The sequence below is a fragment of the Plecotus auritus genome, assembly GCF_963455305.1.
Source record: "Plecotus auritus genome assembly, chromosome: 7".
Classification (NCBI taxonomy): domain Eukaryota; kingdom Metazoa; phylum Chordata; class Mammalia; order Chiroptera; family Vespertilionidae; genus Plecotus; species Plecotus auritus.
In genome coordinates this window covers 13,927,755-13,946,936 of record NC_137774.1, presented here as the reverse complement: position 1 = coordinate 13,946,936, position 19,182 = coordinate 13,927,755, and the positions used below count along the sequence as shown (strand labels likewise).

At 45.5% G+C, this 19,182-nt stretch overlaps 1 protein-coding gene across 2 annotated transcripts in view; it reads left to right on the top strand.

Moving 5' to 3' along the window:
- Nucleotides 1-10,272: 10,272 nt before the first annotated feature.
- The window catches only part of RFFL (ring finger and FYVE like domain containing E3 ubiquitin protein ligase), a 74,639-nt gene continuing 65,729 nt past the window's right edge, over nucleotides 10,273-19,182 (top strand). Inside the window, exons 1-2 of one of the 2 annotated variants that reach the window (XM_080679857.1) lie at nucleotides 10,406-10,512; nucleotides 15,378-15,475. The gene's annotated coding sequence lies outside the window, so the exon portion shown is untranslated. Of the gene's footprint in view, nucleotides 10,513-15,377; nucleotides 15,476-19,182 lie in introns of both variants that reach the window. The other variant, XM_080679858.1, reaches the window with a different exon arrangement.

Below are 19,182 nucleotides of genomic sequence, written 5' to 3'. Positions count from 1 at the left end.
TCACATTGAAAATTTCTTGCCACTCCCGTCTGGCCTGCATAGTTTCTGTTGAGAAATCAGCTGACAGTCGTATGGGTGCTCCCTTGTAGGTAATTAACTGTTTTTCTCTTGCTGCTTTTAATATTCTCTCTTTGTCTTTTGCTCTTGGCATTTTAATTATAATGTGTCTTGGTGTGGTCCTCTTTGGATTCCTTTTGTTTGGGGTTCTGTGCGCTTCCTGGACTTGTAAGTCTATTTCTTTCACCAGGTGGGGGAAGTTTTCAGTCATTATTTCTTCAAATAGGTTTTCAGTATCTTGCTCTCTCTCTTCTTCTGGCACCCCCATAATTCTGATGTTGGTACGCTTGAAGTTGTCCCAGAGTCTTCTTACACTATCTTCAACTTTTTGGATTTTTTTTTTTGCTTTTTGCTTTTTCGGTTGAGTGTTTTTTGCTTCTTTGTGTTTCAATTCTTTGACTTGATTTTTGTGTTCCTCTTGTCTGTTTTTGGGTCTCTGTATAATATTTTTTATTTCAGTCAGTGTATGTTTAATTTCTAGTTGGTCCTTTTTCATATCTTCGAGGGTCTCGTTATATTTATCGGCCTTTTCTAGGATATTCTTTAAAAGCCTTATAACCATGGTTTTGAATTCTATATCCAGTCGTTTGTTTTCCTCCATTTCTTTCGTTTGTGATCTGATTCTTTGACGCCGCATTTTCACTCTTCCCTGAGTTGGTAAGGTAGATTTGTGTGCTAGGTTTCCAATATGGCCCAGTGGGTCTGCCTCCCCAGTTAACCTGAGGTGGACACTCTTGGTGCACCCCTTTGTGGACTGTGTGTACAGCCTTGTTGTAATTAAGTCTTGATTGTTGTTGGTATCACTGGGAAGAATTGACCTCCAGGCCAGTTGGCTGTAAGGATCAGCTGTGTCTATGCTGGGAGAAGTTCGGTGCTGGAGACAGCCTTATAGGATTAGACTTGCCAAATTGCAATAGCCTCTGTGCTCAGCTTGGATGGGGTGGAGTCTCAGTCTTGGCTTCCTGTCAGCCTTACCCTTGCGCGCACGTGCGCGCCTTCAGACCTCCACCTTCCCTGGCTCCTGAGTCTCTGCCCGAGAGTCCAGACTCCCCCAACAAGAGCGTGGGTCCCCAGGGGCTCGCCTGGAACCGGGGTTCAGTGCAGTCAGGAACCTCCGACTCCCTTCCACTAGGGAAAGCCTGTGGCAACCTCCGCAGCCTTTGTGCGCACTGGCGTGCGCGCGCGCACTTTCAGTCCTCCGCCTTCCCCGGCTCCCGAGTCTCCGCCCGAGAGTCCAGACTCCCCCCACAAGAGCATGGGTCCCCAGGGGCTCGCCTGGAACTGGGATTCACTGCAGTCAGAACTGGGGCTCAGTGCAGTCAGAATCCTCTGACTCCCTTCCACTAGGGAAAGCCTGTGGCAACCTCCGCAGCCTTTGTGCGCACTGGCACGCGCGCGCGCTTTCAGTCCTCCGCCTTCCCCGGCTCCCGAGTCTCCGCCCGAGAGTCCAGACTCCCCCCACAAGAGCGTGGGTCCCCAGGGGCTTGCCTGGAACTGGGGTTCACTGCGGTCAGAACTGAGGCTCAGTGCATTCAGGAGCCTCTGACTCCCTTCCACTAGGGAAAGCCTGTGGCAACCACCGCAGCCTTTGTGCGCACTGGCACGCGCGCGTGCGCACTTTCAGTCCTCTGCCTTCCCCGGCTCCCGAGTCTCCACCCGAGAGTCCAGACTCCCCCCACAAGAGCGTGGGTCCCCAGGGGCTCGCCTGGAACCGGGGTTCAGTGCAGTCAGAACTGGGGCCCAGTGGAGTCAGAAACCTCCGACTCCCTTCCACTAGGGAAAGCCTGTGGCAACCTCCGCAGCCTTTGTGCGCACTGGCGTGCGTGCGCGCACTTTCAGTCCTCCGCCTTCCCCGGCTCCCGAGTCTCCGCCCGAGAGTCCAGACTCCCCCCGTAAGAGCGTGGGTCCCCAGGGGCTCGCCTGGAACTGGGGCTCAGTGCAGTCAGAACTGGGGTTCAGTGCAGTCGGGGGCTTCCTTCCCCCTTCTGCCAGAGAAAGTCAGCCAGGCTCTCAGCCGCCCTTCCTCTCTGTGCGCACAAAGACCCTTTGCTGTACCTCCAATTCTCTGTGAGCTTTTCTCTTTCCTTCTAGTTGTAGAATTTTCACTCAGCCAGCTTTCCTGTGGTTCTGGATGGTGTCCGTTCTCTCTTTTAGTTGTAGTTTTGAAATTGTTGTGCGTGGCAGCAGTTTAGGTTCTTACCTATGCCGCCATCTTGGTTTCTCATATATATATATATATATATATATATATATATATTTTTTTTTTTTTTTTTTTTTTTTTTAAAGAGTCTTTTTCATTCTGCCCTGATAGCAGTATAGACTACTTATCCCAACCTCTTTTCAGCTTAGCTCACCATAAAAAGCTGGACCAGAGATCTACATTATCAGCTCTTTCCGATTTTCTGTAATGGAGGTTGTGAAAGAATGACAAACACTCAGAGAAGGGAGAGATAATTGGTATTAAAGTCAACTGGAGCCTTAGGGGGAAATATAATTGAATAAAAGCAATAGGGTCTAATGTCCCTGAGTTATGAGCCAGGAGGAGATAAGGGATTTAGATACATATCTACTAGGTTTTGCTGTGTTTTGTCACGGAGTTGTATGGGATAGAGTTACAACTGTCCAAATCTGTGTGTTGGGGATGAATATTGGAGAAGGCTGTGTGATGCATGGAGCTTACAATAGAGCTAGGTATAGTATTCATCAAACACCACTCTCAAAAAAGTGCTTTCCATGATTTTTTTTCTTGTCCTACTGCATTGGCTAGACTAACTTCCGGTACTAAGTAGAATAGAAGCAACAATAGCCATTGTCCTTGTTCCTGACATTAGGGGGCTGTTTCCAGGATTTTATCATTAAGTAAGATGTTGTAGGTTCCTCATTTAATCAAGGTAAAGACCTCATTGCATTTCCTGTTTGTTCTGAAGAAGGGAGGTCAGGTTCCAAGGAATACAATTTTTTTACATCTCAAATAACTTGGTCTTAGCTCTGACACTCACTTGCTGTATCTCATTGGATGATTCAGCCTCTTTAAGCCTTCGCTTTTTTTTTTTTTAAATACAGAGAGGAGGATGGGGGGAGGGAGAGAGAGAGAAAGAGAGAGAGGAAATTGATTTGTTGTTTCACTATTTGTGCATTCATTGGTTGATTCTTGTATGTGCCCTGACCAGGAATCGAACCTGCAACCTTGGTATATCTGGACGATACTCTAAACAACTGAACTACCTGGCTAGGGCCTCTTTAAGACCTAGTTTCATCCTCTATGAAATGGAGAAAAAAAAAGTTGCTACATAGAATTGCTTTAGGGTCATAGAGCTTAGGTAAAGTACTGAGTGTTTTTCCAGCATAAAATAAGCGCTCGGTCTCATATCGTTGTGAGACTTACGATGCCTGGGAGATACTAGCGACAGCTACCTTCCGTCCAGGCAAGACCAGCTTCGTGGTAGGGTGACCAATGCAGTTGCACAGCCCTGTGCTTAGATTAATGCTCTGCCATTGCCATCCCGAAATTCTTAATTCTTTCTGAACAGGGTCCAACATTTGGCACTGTGCCCCGCAAAGTATGTGGCCAGGCCCGTCTCCAAGAATGAACAGAACTCTTGTACTTGTTCTTCTCTTTGGGAAATACCCCCAGCACTGATTTTTGTTGTTGTTGTTGTTAATCCTCACCTGAGGATATTTTTCCATTGATTTTTTTTTTTAAAGAAAGAGTGAAAGAGAAAGGGAAAGATGGAGAGAAACATCAATGTGAGAGAAACACATCAATTGTTTGCCTCCTGCACGAGCCCCAACCAGGGCCTGGGCCAGGAAGGAGTCTGCAACCAAGGTATGTGCCCTTGACAGGCATCGAACCCGGTGTTAGAGAGTGGAAATTTTTGAGCATGCTTACTACTACCATTCCAGAGAAGCTGTGGACTATGCCCCAGATAGAATTGTCAGTGCTGACACCAGGCCAGGCCTTGAGATACGGTCTCATGGCCCCTTCCCAGCACGTAGGCCTTCTTTCATAGAACACTGTCAGCTTTCTGAAGAACAGGATGACCCTGTGAATAACATGGTCGTCAATGGCATGATCCTGACGTTGCTTAGGAAAAACTGTTTTGTCTTGGGTTACTTGCTCTGCAAAAACAGGATATGGTTAATGTGCTTAAAAGTGGTCCTGCACAGCCCTAACCAGTTTGGCTCAGTGAATAGAGCGTCGGCCTGTGGACTGAAGGGTCCCAGGTTCGATTCCGGTCAAGGGCATGTACCTTGGTTGCGGGCACATCCCCAATAGGAGGTGTGGAGGTGTGCAGGAGGCAGCTAATCGATGTTTCTCTCTCATTGATGTTTCTAACTCTCTATCCCTCTCCCTTCCTCTCTCTGTAAAAAGTCAAATATATATATATATATATAGAAGCCCCTCCTTTAAAAATCAAAAAAAAGTGGTCCTGCACAAAGGGTCGGGGCTGCTCTCTGGACTCCCTGTATGGAGAAAGGCAGAGCAGTCGCCAGCTGGCCAGCCGGCTAATAAAGGCTCCCTAAAATTTTTTTTTTTTAATATATATATTTTATTGATATTTCACAGAGAGGAAGGGAGAGGGATAGAGAGCTAGAAACATCGATGAGAGAGAAACATCGATCAGCTGCCTCCTGCACACCTCCCACTGAGGATGTGCCCGCAACCAAGGTACATGCCCTTGACCGGAATCGAACCCGGGACCCTTCAGTCCGTAGGCCGACGCTCTATCCACTGAACCAAACCGGTTTCGGCGCAAAGGCTCCCTAAATTTTAGTTTGATCTGGACTCCAGTGGTCGTTCACTCGCGCTCGCTCCACAACACTGGGACCCTTTGATCCGCAGGCCAGTGCTCTATCCACTGAGCCAAACCGGCTAGTTCAGCCGTGGGCAAACTACTGCCCGCGGGCCGGATGCGGCCCGTTCGGCTGTTCTATCCGGGAGCAGAGGGTTCTCTTGCTCTCCCCTCCGCTCCTTCACCAGCAGCAGTGTTAACATGGCAACGTCGGGAAACACGGTTGCAGCTCCTTCTTCTGAGTGGGCGGATTCAGTAGAAGGAACAACCTCTCAATCTTCCAGAGGCTCCTTGTAATGCCCGCGGACGCGTCCCCCGACATCACCCTGGGAATGCGTAGACACGTTATCGTGGTGATGTAGGGAGACACGCCCCTGGAGAGCACAGTATCAGAGCATTAGCTAAAAAGGAGACCAACAACACTGTTTCCACTGAAGTTGATGTTTTAAAGACCAAAAACCTTTCAACCCAGTCTACATTGCCATCTAAATCTACGTCCTGGGCATAATTTGGAAGTTGCACTAAAGAAAATGTTTAATTTACTGTTTACACATTTTGTTCTTTTCTATTTGTTTTAGTTTTAAATTATTTTATTATATTTAAGTTTAATTTGAAAGGCTTTTGTACCTTTCCTTTGTTAGGCAATTTTATTTTGCCTTTGCCATCTTCAATATAAGGTATGTTATTGTGCTATGATTCCTCCATTTTTTGAAGTTTCAAATTATAATAATTAGTGTTTACATTCTTCTTGTTAAAATGTTTGAAATGAATAAAACTATTGAAATAAAAAAAAAAGACCGTACCCTTTTATGTAATGATGTTTACTTTGAATTTATATTAGTTCACACAAACACTCCATCCATGCTTTTGTTCTGGCCCTCCGGTCCAGTTTAAGAACCCATTGTGGCCCTCGAATCAAAAAGTTTGCCCACCCCTGGGCTAGCCCCTCCACTGATTTCTTAGGGAATAACTTCCCCCAGAGAGTAACCTCTCATAGAAAAACTGGGGTTAGCTTCCTGTGTCTCTTTACTTCTAACTGTTCCATTCTGGGGAAACCTGTGCAGACTCTCTCAGAAAGGAATATTTTGTATTGTACAGACATTATTATATTTAGGCTTTTGGAATCAAGATCTAGGTTCAAAACCCTGCTGGGCCCTTTATGGCTGAGTTACTTAAACAAGGTAATGTCTCTGTCTTAGTGGTAAAATCTGTTTCTCAGGTAAATTAAACAGATAACCGATGTGAAGTGCCTTTCACAGGCACAAAGTAGGTGCGTAGTCACCATGAATTCTTCCGGTTCTTGCCAGAACAAACAAAAATTAGGGCACTAGGACTATAAGCTATGCTGCTGCTAATAAAATAAATATGATTTATTATTTCACTATTGTTTGGGGAAAGGCATGGGCTTCATAAATATGTATTGGATAGTACTTAGCAAATGAGTAGAAATAATAAAAATATGGCAAAGTAAATAGCTCCTATAAATATGTCACTTGGTAGACAAATTAGTGTTTTATTACTACTAAATACGATTGCTCACTGAAAAGGATTTCAGATTACTTAAACAATGGGTACATTATTGAGTGCCTCTCTGGAAGCGTACGATAAAGATGAAAAATAGTGATGGCCCTAATGCTAAAGGTGGAGAAAGGGGGAGTGTGGGTAAACCAGCTCCCCCCCCCCCCCCCCCCGCCCCTGAGACCTCCCCGCTTCAGTGATAGGCACATTATTTAGCAGCGTTCCAAAGTTTTAGCTGTAATATGGACCCGGGGACACAGGAAAGCTGATTTCCACAGGATGTCTCTAATCCAGAGTCAATGATTGGGTTCAACAGTGGATGAAGCACACTCCCTATAGGAACTGAGTGCTCAGCTTGTAAACTTAAGTTTACAAAAAGACCTCTCTTGGTCCCACCCCATCCTTGACTGAGACCTGTTGACATAAAAACATTCAAACCCGTAAAGAATTTTTGTGAGTTTACTTGAGCCAAACGGTAGACAATTGCCGGGAAGCAGAACCTCAACGAGTTGAGATAATGCTCCGGAGAATGGCGGGTTACATCTGTATTTATAACTTGTAATCAAAGGAAGGGATGTAGGTGGGTTACTTGAAATCTATTGCTGATAGACTAGAGAGGCGGGAGAAAGCAAAGCCGGGGGTGGGGGTGGGGGAAGGGAGGGGGAACCACTGGGATTGGATAAAAAGTAAAATGATAGACACATACTTAGGTGGGTGCAGGAACAATTAACATGATAATTTGTGTTGTCTGTCCTGGCACCCAAGCACATTAAGTTGTACCCCCAAGGGGTCCAGAAAAAGGGAAGTTACAAGTTACCCAGACATTTCGAAGGTATGTTATTATAGATGCAAAAAGACAAATAGGCTCAGTTAAGGTAAAGGTTGACCTTGTCAGTGTAGATACCAGCCTAGGATGTAACTACCCACCATAACTGCTTTTAGTTAAAGTTTAATTTCAGACCATCCTTTGTGGTGACTTTAGGTCTCTGAGTTTGCAAGACCGCCATGCAGGCCTTCCCTGAGCTTGTCAGGTCAGCATGTGGCCCCTTTCCTCCACAGACCTATTAACTTTCTGTGACTATACACTAATTAACATGGAGCTATCCGGTAGAGAATGTTGTGTCTTAATCACAGATCACAAATCCATTTCAGCAGTAAGAGAGGCTGCACAAGCCCTGGCCTCTCCAGAGACAAGGAACCAGAGGGGGAAAGAGGAGAGAAATGCCTTCATGTGGGAAAATAAAACCCTGGAGAGAAGCAGAAGGGCAGGGAATTGCATCAAGCAAAATAGCCAGGTAGGGAAAAGATGGGCGGGCACATTTATTTCAGGTGCGGGAGGCGTCTAGGAGGCCAGTCATTCCATCAGTTTCTGGTGGTGGAAAGACCCGGTTTCAAATTTCAGCTCTGCCTTTTTCTGTATGGCTTTGGGTCAATACTTAATTCAGATCTTCATTGATGACATGGGTATACTACTACTCAGTTTGCTGGGTTTTGGGGAAGAATGTAAATGATATTTGTAAAGTGACAGTCTGCACATGAAATATTTTTACTTCACTTTTCCTTGTGATATTCCTTATTTAAAATGCAAAACAAAACAACCAAAAAACACACCCAAAACAAATTGCTCAGAAGACCTCTGGGGCCCTAACTGGTTTGGCTCAGTGGATAGAGTGTTGGCCTGCGGACTGAAAGGTCCCAGGTTCTATTCCGGTCAAGGGCATGTACCTTGGTTGCAGGCACATCCCCCGTAGGAGGTGTGCAGGAGGTAGCTGATCAATGTTTCTAACTCTCTCTATCCTTCTCCCTTCCTCTCTGTAAAAAATCAATAAAATATATATTAAAAAAAAAAAAAGAAGACCTCTGGGAGGTTTCCATAGGAACCTAAAGCATAAGAAAATTAAGTGTCAATAGATTCAAATCCTCTAATCAGAGGATTCAAATTTATATTATTTTCATGATAGGTATTTTTTTTTAACCCATGCTGGCTAATGATTCCCCATGCAACCCTGGTGTTTTATAGTTTACTAAACCTTCTGTGCATTAGCTCATTTAAATCTTCCTACCAAGCATGGAACAAAGTGTGGAATCTCAGAGGGAAGGAGGGGAAGGGCGGGTGGGGGGAGATAATCAACCAAAGACCTTGTATGCATGCATATATGCATAACCCATGGACACAGACAATGGGGTGCTAAAGGCCTGGGGCAGGGGGTGTGGGTGGTCTGGAGGGGGTCAATGGGGGAAAAAGGGAGACATATGTATTACTTTCAACAGTAAAGAATTATTTTTTTTAAAAAAAATCTTCCTACCAACCTGCATTTCAGGGATGAGGAAATGAGTTCAGAAAGACTAAGTACCCCACAGCAAAGGTACAGCTGGTGAAGGGCCAGGATGGGCTTTAGCCACCAGCCATTTTCACTGCACCACCGCCTTCCTCGGGACAGTTTCCTCACCTTCCTAAGGTGAAACTAGCTAGTTCTGGGGAGTTAGACAGGGAAATGCTAGTTGAGAGAGGTGCTGTAGAGCAAGTGGAACAAACGAGGGTTTTGATATTGACAAGAACAAACATTCTGAAATGTTTTAAATTAAATTACAGCGGGCTGGAGAATAGGAGAAGGACAGAACAGTTAGCCTGTTCACAGCTGGGGGCCAGGTGACAGACGGCTCACATTCCTGAATATATATTGGAGCTTTGAATCAACATCCAGACAGCTACTAGCCCACTACTGGTTGGGCCATCCCATCTTGCATGTGCATAAACTTTTCCAGATAAAAGTAGTAAATATTTCTTTCTTACAGAGGCTGCTGTCATAGAACTGCTCCCTCACTTCACCTTATCACACCACCCTTATCTGTAGCCAATGCAAATTCTTTCCAAACACCTTACATTCCCCCTCATTCTCTCCTCCATGAGATATAAGAGGCCTGTCACAGGACCGCTGGACTGCTGCTGCTGGTTTAGATTCATGCCCCAGGACCTGGTCTTTTATGGCCCAGTAAACCCTTTCTTTCTTTCTTTTTTTTAAAAAATATATTTTATTGATTTTCTTACAGAGAGGAAGTGAGGGATAGAGAGCTAGAAACATCCATCAGCTGTTCCTGCATCCAAGGCACATGCCCCTGACCAGAATCGAACCTGGGACCATTCAGTCCGCAGGCCGACGCTTTATCCACTGAGCCAAACCGGTTTGGGGTATAAACCCTCTCTTTTGAAAAGGCTTTCAGCCCTGGCCGGTTTGGCTCAGTGGATAGAGCATTGGCCTGCAGACTGAAGAGTCCCAGGTCCATTTCCGGCCAAGGGCACATGCCTGAGTTGCGGACTCGAACCCCAGTCGGGGGCGTGCAGGAGGCAGCCAATCAGTGATTCTCTCTTTAATGTTTCTCTCTCTTTCTAAAATCAATAAAACATATTTAAAAAATAGAAAGGCTTTCAGCCATAGAAGTTAAGTTTTTTTATTTAACAGTGCCCTACAGGTCTGGCTAATAATACCTTCCAGCTGTGGGACCTTGAATAGGCCAGTGAGCCCCGATGGGCCTGAGTTTCCTCCAATGTAACTTGGGAGCCATCACCTGCTTATAGCATCGCGAGGAACAAGGAGATACGAAGGTGCGGCAACTTTCCAACTTTTATTATGCAACGAGTTCGAAGAGGTTAAGGGACTCGCCCACGGTCACCAAGCTGGACAATGGCCCAGCTGAGACTCGGACCTGGACCCTCATCTCCTCGCGTGGAGAGCAAACGCCCTGACACCCGGGGACCCACGCCTTGCCCGGCTCGGGCTCCGGCAGCTGGGCTCCGCCAGGGGGCGCGCGCGCGGAGGCCGCGCTGTACCGGCGGCGCGCGCCCCTCTCTATGGTGCTCGGGCGCGGCGGAGCGGAGGCGCGCTCCCGAGAGGGGGCCTGTCCCGCTGGGGGCGGGGCCACGCGGGGGGCGGGATCAGCCCGGCCGGCCGGCTGGGGATGGCTAGGGGGGGGCCAACTTCCTGGGGCAGCCGGTGAGGATGTCGCGACTGCCCCCCGCTACCCCTCAGCCCCGGAGACGCGGCCGCGGCGGAGCCTGGAGCCCCCCAGCCTGAGGCGTCCGCCGCCCGAATCCGGGCCCCACTCCTCCCCTTCCAGGTGCGGGCCGAGCCGGCGGCCACGGCAGGTGAGGTGGAGGTGGCGGCGCTGACCCGCGGGGCGCCCGGCCCGGGATGGGGTCCAGGGGGAGGCTGGAGCGGGTGCGCTGCTCGGCCGTGGGTGTCGCCTGGTTGTGTGGTCTGGGGCGCCTTCTCCGTGCCGGACGCGGCCTGGGACTCTCCCCGCCCCGCACAGGATGGGGGAGCTCCTGCATCGCTGGGAGTCTCGTGCAGGGTAGCCCGCACCTGTCCTGTTACAAGTCCCTCAAAGAACGCATTTCCCTTGTGGGGGCACTAACGAGGGCCGGGGAACCTCAACTCTCTTCGAACGCCGTGCAGACCGGCAGGTCGGGTTAGCTGGTGGGGGGAAGAGACTGCTTTACGGCAGAGTAAACTGAGTCAGGACGGGGCGGCCTGCTCCCCCCTTTAAAGAGATAGCCTGTCCCTGCTTCTCAGTGGAGGAGGCCTGCGGGCTTCTTGGAAGGGGAGGGCGGCTGGAGTTTGAAGGCTTGATGGTGAAGTTGGGAATGGCCACTGCTCCTCGCTGGGGAGTTGTCCTGTGCTCGTTTGGGATGATGTGTGTGAGGTCGCCCATGGCTCAGGTGGAGAGGGACGCGGGGCCTGTCTGCGGCTCGCTGCCCGGGAGACATTTGACTAGGGATGGGGAAGTAGGGTGGACCCGGGAGCCCGAGCCGGGCAGGCATCTGTCTGCCCAGAGCTTGGTTTCAGGCTGGCAGGAGATAAGAGCAGCACATTTTCTCCTTTTTGTTGGTCTGTCATTCGTTCTAGGGGGGGTGGGAGGGGGGAACTGCTTGTGTAATCAAGGAAGAGTGTTCCACGCTCTCCCCGTCTACCCAGGGAAGGAGTATTGTTAGCTTGGAAATAGGGTTTTACCCACAACTGTCACTTTGCACCCTGGCAAAAGGCCAGTGACGTGATGAACAAACATCCCAGGTGCATATGACCTTCTAAGAAAACAGTAAGGACCGTATTACATCCCTTTTACAAGTGGTTGGGAGGACGGGGAAGACTTCCGGTCACCCCTGTTGCTACAACCCTTTGGAGGAGCTTGTGGTTTTCCCAGTGACAGCTCAAGTTACTGAAATGTGGTCAAGGCTGTTCATCTTATTGAACCAATTTTCTAGGAATAGTAGACAAGGGGACGTGGTGCTGGGCTGAGTTTGTATACAGAGTTCTAGGGGTGGGAGCTGGCAGGAATACTTCTTTTCTGTTCAGGGGATTTCAGGTTGGACAACTTAATTATCCTTCTTTCCTGATTGCATTCCCTTTCACATTCAAGGAAATAGATAATGGCGTGTGTTTCTGAAACTTTGTCAAATTTTCTAATAATTCTAGGCTTCAGAATACAATTCAAAAATTACAGTTTATTTAGCGGCAAATTGTATATAACAATTGCAAATTGACGTGGCAGAGCTTCCTAGTAACTTGATTGTGTTTGAAGAAAATTCCCGTGTAATCTAGGACACTCCCTTTTTAATGTCTATATCTAATTATGAAGACCAGTTCACTAAAAACTTTCATATTGATCAGGTAGACAGCTGTTAACCTGACTGTTTACACTGGGATCAAGAGTTGTAAACTCTCTAAGTTGACTCAATTTAACCAATTGCTAAAATAATACACAACAAAAAGAGAGAGCCCTTCTCAGAATGCTTAGGAATTAGTTTTCAAACCTTTTCCCAGCCCAAGCCCATTAACGTAACTCTGCTTAGCGCACCATCTAATAGGAATATCATTTTAAGAGCTTTAAAATAGCAGTGGAAAAGGCATTTTTCAGTTACCAGCATTTAAGAAGACAAAACAGCAACAATAACAAAAAAGGACAATTTTCCCCCTAATTACATGTGTATTGTGGAGTTTAATACAGCCACACCCATCTATAAGAGAGTTGTCCTTAGGACTTTTTGAAAGCATTTACATAAACCTGAGGTGTGTTAGGGGGACTCATTCCAACTTGACTTTTTTTTTTTTAATCCTTATAATAGAACCTTTAATACTACTGCTATTTTTTTAAAAAAATATATATTTTTATTGATTTTAGATAGGAAGGGAGAGGGAGAGATAGAGATAGAAATATCAATGATGAGAATCATTGATCAGCTGCCTCCTGCACACTCCCTACTGGGGATCAAGCCCACAATCCATGTGCCCTGACCGGAATTGAATGGTGACCTCTTGGTTCATAGGTCGATGCTCAATCACTGAGTCATGCTGGCCGGGCTATTGCTAATATTTTACTGGTAGATTAGAGACATCAAACTTGTGCTAGCCATAGTGCTTGTTTTGGAAGGAAAGATTTAAACTCTGCACCTTGGAATTTCAAAACCCCTGCAATACAGAGCTAAGCTACAATTTAGAGCTTAATGAAAATACATACTTTAAATTGCTGTTGTAGTCTCAAGGGGTGAGCTGCTTCTTCATCATCATCATCATTATTATTTGGTTGTGGTTACTGATTATTATTTTTGTTTGGTTACTGCTATTGGTAGTAGTTACTTGTGTTAATGTAAGAAAGAGTTTGGCAGTTGTAAGGACATTAGTTTTATATCCAAATGCACAGATTCCCATTTCTTCAATAGGAACATGGTCTGGTCACTTTCATGTTTTGACTTTGTTATTCATGGAGTTTTAAAATCCTAAAACCAGTTGGGCTCTTAATAGGAAATCCTATTATAGCTCACACGAAAGCCATCCCACGTAGGTAGGAATCCTCAGCCTCACGTGTCCAAAGACCTCACTTCTCCCGGTTCCAGGTTTTATCAGTTGCCATGGTCAGGACAGTGGTTTTAGCTAATCCTCTAATGCCATTCTTAGTTTAAACTCACTGTCCTCTTTTCTCTTAGTTAAGACTGCCTAGATTGTTTCTCTGCTCTTATTCAGGTTGAATATTCCACATTTTTGATGCCGTTGGGCCTGTTAACATTCTAAATTGGAGCTAAGCAGTTGGTTAAGAGAGTTCTGTACGTTTTTAAACATTTTCCTTTTTCTAAGCAAGCACAAAATCTACGTTTCCTCCAGGGAAAACCAGCTCTTTGAATCTCATAGAAAAACAAAAGTTGTCTTTTCCAGCTTTCCACCAACATAAAACCTTAACTTCTTTCTTTCTGGTTTTGCCAGTATGGTGATGAACTGGAGGCACTGGGAGAGCCTGCCATCTCCTGAATCATCAAAAAAGGTCACATTGTGTTCAGTGCAGCTTTAGCGTTTTTAGTATGTTGTATTGCAAGGAATTTTCAAAAGCCAGTGCTGTTTGAAAGATTCGGTGGTACCTCGCCCTTTGCAGCTGAGTCACCGAGGGGTTCCTTAAAAATACAGGTTTTCTCGTCCCACCTCCTGGAGATTTTAATTGCGTGAGTAAGTGATCTACATAATAAAAACCTCTCTGGCATCGGTCCCAAAAGCTCCGCAGGTGATTCTGATTTGTAGAAGGTTTGGGAGCCACTGCTGGACTGCTTTGAAATTCTTTATAAATTGGTAGTCCCTTTAAAAGCATCATGTTTTTCAGGATGTTTGATTTGCTAGAATAGTCCATTTCCTAGTCCTGACAGACAAAAAGGAGCTTTTATAACTTTTATGTAAATTGCTTTACTGAGAGGCCCTCTCTGCTGTATTATGTCGTGGGAGTCATGAGAGAGGGTTGGTGAAAGTGGCTTCCTTTATTTCCTGAGTTGACAAATGAATGATAATGTGGAAACAGCTGGAAGTCTGAAAACTAGTCAGTCTGGTTATGGTCAGTGTTGGATAGGAGAGATGCCTGGGAATTCTCCGTATGTAGGGTTTTTAAATAAAGCCAACTTGCCAGATGTTTCACTTCTACATAGCTGAAGTGCTTATTGAAAATAATAAGATGCGTAATAGTCAGTAAAACGTAGTCACAAGTACTTTGCTGAGTTCATGGAAAGAAGAAAAATTATTGAAATATAGAACCATCTGAGTTAAAACAGAATTGGGGAACTAAATATGTTAGGGCAGTGGTCGTCAAACTGCGGCTCGCCAGCCACATGCGGCTCTTTGCCCCCTTGAGTGTTCTAACGCCACTTCTTCAAAATAGACTCGCCCAGGCCGAAAACCGACTTCTGCGCATGGGCCACGAAGTTTCAATCGCACTGTACCGCCCGCACATGGTATTTTGTGGAAGAGCCATACTCAAGGGGCCAAAGAGCCGCATGTGGCTCGAGAGCCATGGTTTGCCGACCACTGTGTTAGGGAATTAAACTTGGGAAAAGCTAAACAATGTAGGAAATAGACAATTGTGGTTTTGAATCCCAGCTCCTCCATCTCCTGGCTAAGCTCCTTTAGACGTGTTATTTAACCTCGGTGAGCTTCATTTTCTCTTCACCTGTAAGGTGAAAAAAATGTCTGATAGGATTGTTATGTGGATTAAAAGAGATAAATATTTTCTGTGTATGTTGTAGGCAAGTCAGTGAGTGTTCTTTTCTCCTACTTTCTCATAAGATTTTTATTCTGTAGGCTTAAGATGTCTTGCTAAATCTAGCCTTCTCTATATCTCTAGGAATATCTACTCAGCTTTTATTTTTAATTTAAAAAACTTTTTCAATTACAGTTTACATTCAATATTATTTTGTATTAGTTTCAGGCGTTTAGACAGTCATATACTTTACAAAGTGTCCCCCCCCTCCCCATATTTCCAGTACCCACCTGGAACCATATGTAGTTATTACAATACTAGAGGCCTGGTGCACAAATTTGTGCACAGGTGGGTGGGGGACCAGGATGCACTTGGCCCTCTGGGCAAGTGGGGGGATGCCCTTGCCCGCCTGGGATCCGGATCCGTCCCACTGACATTCGTGCTGGTTGTCGGGAGCCACGTGGTGGCCACTTTGATATTGTTTCTTTCTTATGGAGCGTCTAGGGAGGGGAAGCGGCCGCGGTTGGGATCATGCCAGCGGCGCGGGTCCGTCGGTGCCTGGCCCATTCTCCGGAGATTGGACCTGCAGGACTACTGAAGGAGTGAGTGGCTGCCTCTGGGCTGGTGGGCTGCCGGGATGGGTCGGTCAGCTAAGTGGTCCTCCCGCTGTGGGAGTGCACTGACCACCAGGGGGCAGCTCCTGCGTTGAGTGTCTGCCCCCTGGTGGTCAGTGCTCGTCATAGGTTATTCAGGCGTGTAGTCCCTTAGGCCAGTGGTCGGCAAACTCATTAGTCAACAGAGACAAATATCAACAGTACAATTGAAATTTCTTTTGAGAGCCAAAATTCTTAAACTTCTTCTAACGCCACTTCAGAATTGACTCACCCAGGCCATGGTATTTTGTGGAAGAGCCACACTCAAGGGGCCAAAGAGCCGCATGTGGCTCATGAGCCACAGTTTGCCGACCACAGCCTTAGGCTTTTATGTATATAGACATAGATTATTAACTGTATCCCCTATGCTGTGCTTGACACCCCCATGACTATTTTGTAACTACCAATTTGTACTTCTGAATCCCTTCACCTTTTTGTTTTATATACTCACCAAAGTGAGTATATAAAACCAAAGACATGTCCATTGATTTTTGGAGAGAAGGGAAGAGAGAGAGAGAGAGAGAGAGAGAGAGAGAGAGAGAGAGAGAGAGAGAGGGAGAGAGAGAGAGAGGGAGAGAGAGGTGAGAGAGAGAGAGATGTGAGAGAGAGACATTGATTGGTTGCCTCACACAGGTGGGAGGCTGGGATCAAACCTGAGACCTTTCACAGTTTACAGCAGCGGTCCTCAAACTTTTTAAACAGGGGGCCAGTTCACTGTCCCTCAGACCGTTGGAGGGCCGGACTATAGTTAAAAAAAAAAAACTATGAACAAATTCCTATGTGCACTGCGGGCCCGGGACGAGTCGGCTGCTAAGCAGGACAGGCAGCGGCACCCGGCGGGCCGGATAAATGTCCTCGGTGGGCCGCATGTGGCCTGCGGGCCGTAGTTTGAGGACGCCTGGTTTAGAGGATGATCTCCAACCAACTGAGCCACACCGGCCTGGGCTTCACCTTTTTCACCCGGTCCTTCAACCCCCGTCCCCTCTGACAACCATCTGTCTGTTCTCTATATCTGAGCCTGTTTCAATTTTGTTTATTTTGTTCTTTAGATCCAACATACAAGTGAAATCATATGGTATTAGTGGTATTTGTCTTTCATTTGGCTTTTTTAGAAGATGTATGAAAGATTGAGGAATAAAGTTTGGGTCATCTGGAAACGCAGATGTGCTGAGCCCCCAAATGGTGCCAGCTCCCAAAGACTGAGAGTCAGAGGTTTTTAAAGGACTAGGCAGGCTTTTTCTGGGCGGAGAATTCTCTGTGCAGGGCCGGATTCTGGGAAACTCCAGAGGGGAGAGATAATGGTCTTAGCAGGTGGAATGTGGTCTAAGCAAGTGGAATGTCCATTGTGAAGTGGCCTAAAGGTCAGTTCCCAGGGGAGGGGTATCGATTCAGTTATTTGATCAGACCTCACATTAAGAACTAGAGATTATGGGTAAGAATTTTTTTAGGTGTGGAATGTAGGCTTATATCCAGAGTTATTGTCTGCAGGAATAATTTAACACTATCCACAGTCTGCCTTACGTGTCTGGGTGGTAGCCCAGGAGCTCAGTTTAGGCCAGGAGGTTTGAGGGTGTCCCCATTAGGTAGCACCTGACATCCATTTCTTTCTTCATCTCCCTTTTTCTGCCTTTTGGTCTCTTTTGTTTCTTTTCCCCTCTGTCCTTCCTTTCCCTCTTTCAAATTGGCCTTCCATTATTGAAGGCAGGCCCCTGGAACTCCAGGCTAAGAGGTTGCTGGTTGCTAACACCTGTCTCCCAGCTAAATGAATAGGCTCTTTTGTGGGCAGAATGTTAAAAAAGCTGATTAGTACAATACTGGTTTAAAGGACCTATTAAGGATACAGCATATGTAAATCACAGAGTGAAGTAAAGCCCATTCTAAAGATTTGTTTCTTACACTATACATTTTGTATATTGAATTATGATGTTGGTTGAATTTTTACATCCCAACCATGAATTTTATTGCCCAAACAGACTAATTTCTGTCGTATTGACTGGGAATCATTTATATTCTAAAGAAGTTCTGCCCTTAAGGGCCTTTGTTGTATTCCACAAATGTCTAACGAGTGTGTAATACAATTAAAGTTTTGTTCACTGCGCTGCTGACATAATTAGTTTAATTTCTGCTCCTTATATATTTTTGTTGGCAGCTGGGAAATTAAAATACTAGACGTTGCATAAAACTGCTTTTTTGAGGGTGATTTTACTGTCTGTTGAATGTATGTAGGCCCCAGGGTACATTTTTAAAGATGTCTTATTCAACTTTACTATAATAGTCTCTTTCTCTATATAGAATTAATGTATTAAGACAATAATTGGCTATTTAAGCATTCAAAAGAGACAGTATTTGGCCTTTACCCTGTGATTTATATTGTTTTCCACAGCTCTTGAGGAAATGTATGTAATTTTTGGGAACCCCTAAGTATATTACAGTTACATGAGCATGTGAACTTTTGCAAAGACTAGAGAATGGAGTGGTTTTCTAAGATAAGGTGTATCATTTAATTCCCTCCCCAAATCACTACTCTCTTCTTTTTAGATTATAGTGTTTGCAGACCTGATAGGAAAGTGGAAAGGCTGTGATGCCTGGCAAATCCACTTCACAATTTTTCTATGATACATTTCACGGAATCATAGGCTCTAGTCTTCAGGAACAGAAGTTGTTCTCAAGGAGACTACATTTAATAACTCTAATCCACACTTAATTCCCTGCACAAAGGCCTACAGGATTTTGGACCTACACAGGTTTTTATCTGTTGAGGCTGCTACCGCCCCCCCCCCCCCCCTGTTAATGAAAAGTGACCTTGGTCTGGTAATTTCTCCTTGTCCTCTCCTACAAAAAGAAACAGTGAAACCTTCTTGCTCTCTCAGTGGCTACAACTCGTGTGCTGAATTTGAACTTGTGCTGAATTTGAACTTAAAATTTTTCATTAAGCAAGAGTTACTTGACTTTTAAAATTTGCTCCTTTCCAGTGCTACGGGCTCGCCTATATCTCCTAGTTTGAGATGCACATGCCTTTTCTAGAATTGCATATAAAAATGTGGTTTCGTTATCGCTTGCCTGTGGAGTGGTCAGGGCTCCCTGGGACAACCCTTTGTTTCCACCAGGCCAGCTCTAAGCGTAGGGGAAGCCCATCCCCATTTGAACTGTTTGGAGCCAGAACGATTTGCTGAAACCCTTTAACTGCCTTGATCCTCTTTAAAGAAATGCTGCCTAGTCATCCTGAAATGTATAGGAAGTTTGGCCAAGTGGAGGCTCTGCTAGCCTCTGAGTAGTTAAATGTAATTCGTTAGTAATCAGCACCATTGTTTATTTGTAACTGCTGGATTATGTTAACTGAAAAAAAAAAAAAGAAAGAAAGAAAAGGAAAAAAAGGCTTTTCTTAAGTAAATGGAATGCCCTCACCCACCCCATCTTCCTGCTTGTTTCACTCTTCATTTGCTTTGGAAAATCTTTCCAGTCTTAGTCCTGATTGCACAGACGTATGACACACGGAATCAATATTTTTTATACTAAATTATAGAGGAAATTGTGTGGTCCCTCCAGCATTTTCTTCAAATCTAACCTTTTTTAAAAATTTTTTTATTATTTTCATAATGATTAAGATGTCTGCTTGAGAAATAATCAAGCCTCCTCTGTTGATTCCCAACCTTTTC